The 2,294-nt window shown below is 42.0% G+C and overlaps 1 pseudogene; it reads left to right on the top strand.

Moving 5' to 3' along the window:
- Positions 1-1,257: 1,257 nt before the first annotated feature.
- On the top strand, positions 1,258-1,374 carry LOC118986078 (uncharacterized; annotated as a pseudogene).
- The last annotated feature ends 920 nt before the right edge of the window (positions 1,375-2,294 follow it).

The following is a 2,294-nucleotide window of genomic DNA, read 5'->3' as shown; positions in this document are numbered from 1 at the left end:
TTGACATTCCACATGTTCTTCCTGGACCTTGCCACTCCTATACCAAGAGTTGGAGTATACAACCATTTCTCTTGAAACTGTGTGGGCCTTTGTGACTCCTCAACTAATGGAGGATCGTGGTAGAAGAGAGCTAGATGACTTGCAAGGCAAAGCTATGCCAGAGAAGGTCATACAGCTTCTGTCTGGTTCTCTCTCTTATATTTTGCTCTTATCACCTTGAGCCTCCATGTAAGAAGTCCAGCTGTTCTAAGGCTGCCATATGGGAGAGACCACTTGAAAAGGCCACATGGATTTCCAAGAAAGCCAGTCTGTTCCAGCTTCCAGGACTTTGAGTGTTCCCAGCCCAGAAACCAGACATGTGAGTATGGAAGCTGTCAAGATGATTCTCAGGATACTGCCCGACGGCAACCACATGAGAGATTCTGAGAACCACCAAGCTAAACCCAGAACTGTCAGGGACAGCAGTGATTGATTGTTGTTGCTGTACACCAATATGCAGCAATAGTAATGGGAAAACTCTCACTGTTTGTCTAGGGCTCTGTGGTTACGCCCCTCTGTTTCTCTCTGCATATCTGCTTTATTGTCCTTTTTCTGTCTATAGACCAGGCTCATGCATTTGTCGATGTACAGAAATGTGACTGTTTGGCCAGACCACGTGCCTGCAGAAGTGCTTCTTAAGCTTTAATGTGTGTTGGAATCACCTGGAAATTTTCTTAAATTTTAGATTCGGATTCAGTGGTTCTGTGGTGGGACCTAGGGGTCTGCATTTCTAGCAAACTCCCAGGTGATGTTGTTACTGTTCAGTTACTTATCTTTGTCATTTCCCTCTTTTTCTGTCTGTCTGTCTCTCTCTCTCTTGTTATCTTTTTTAAAGATTTTATTTATTGATGTATCTTTTAAAGAGGGGAAGGAGAGAGGGAGAGAAATATCAATGTATGGTTGCTTTTCGTGCATCCCCTGCTGGGAGTTGGCCTGCAGGGAACAGGCCTGCAACCCAGGCATGTGCCCTGACTGGGAATTGAACCTCGATCCTCTGGTTCTCAGGCCCGTGCTCAGTCCACTGAGCTACACCAGCCAGGGCCTCTCTCTTGTTATCTTAAATCATTTAAAAACAAGTTCTAGACCTCATGACCATCAGATCCTTCAGCATAACTCTTTTAAGAAAAAAGACATTCTTCTATATAATCAAGATACTATGATATGTGCCAGAAACATAATTTATTTTTAAGAGCCTTATCTAAAATATAGCCTATGTTCATTTCTTCTCAGCCTTTTGGCTAAGATCAAGTGTAGTATCTGTTCTTATCAGTTTAAAATATAGCCCACATTCAGGTTTTCTCATTTGTTTCAAAAATATTTTTCAAAAGAGTTTTTTCTACCTTTGATCCAAGATTCAATCAAGGATCATACATCTTTGATATCCTAACCATAGAATAGTTGCTCTACCTTTTCTTGAAATGCCTTTTATCACATTGATATTCTTGGGGAGTCCAGGCCATTGTCTAATAAAATGTCCAAAAAATCTGGATTTGATTGCTTCCTCATGAATAGATTTAAGTCATACATTTATATGAAAAATACTTCAGAGTCAACAATTACATACTTGACATTTAACACATCAGGAGACTCAAGATATCACTTTGGCCCTGCCTACTGTGGCTCAGTTGGTTGGAGCATCATCCCATGACTGAAAGGCTGTTGTTTGATTCTGGCTGGGGTGCAATATCCAGGTTTCGGTTCAATTCTCAATCCTCATCTCCAGTCCAGGTGCAGACGGGAAGCAGCCAATCGATGCTTCTCTCTCTCATCGATGTTTCTCTCTTTTTCTCTTCCTCTCTCTCTGAAAGCAATGAGGAAAATGTCCTTGGGTGAGGATTGAAAAAAAAGATACCTCTTTGCCCTCTTTTGGTGACTATGTTGGATCACCTAGTTACGATGGTGGTTTGTTTGTTTTGTTGTTGTTGTTGTTCTTTTTTAAGCATGATAAAATTTTTTTTCAGGAGGGTCCCCAGCTGACATCCCCTCTCATTGTATTGGCCAGAACAGATCACATGGTCACCACTAACCTACTCAGTGACAAAAGAGAAGGATGTTCTGTGACTGACTTACACTAATCATGCTTCCACCCCTGCCAGTGAGGAGCAACCCAGCCTCCCAGAAAACAGAGGTTTGTCAACCTATGGGAGAGTTAACAAACAAGGGGAAGGATTTGCCTGGAAGAATGGCATTTGGGGAGACAACCAAGAGTGCTTTGCACACTTACCTAATATTACAGAGTATCTGGAGGAAGAACT

This window comes from Sturnira hondurensis, unplaced genomic scaffold (genome assembly GCF_014824575.4).
Source record: "Sturnira hondurensis isolate 20B ecotype Veracruz unplaced genomic scaffold, ASM1482457v3 Scaffold0004136, whole genome shotgun sequence".
In the NCBI taxonomy this organism is placed as follows: Eukaryota; Metazoa; Chordata; class Mammalia; order Chiroptera; family Phyllostomidae; genus Sturnira; species Sturnira hondurensis.
Note: the sequence above shows the minus strand (reverse complement) of the source record. Positions and strands in the feature narration are given on the sequence as shown.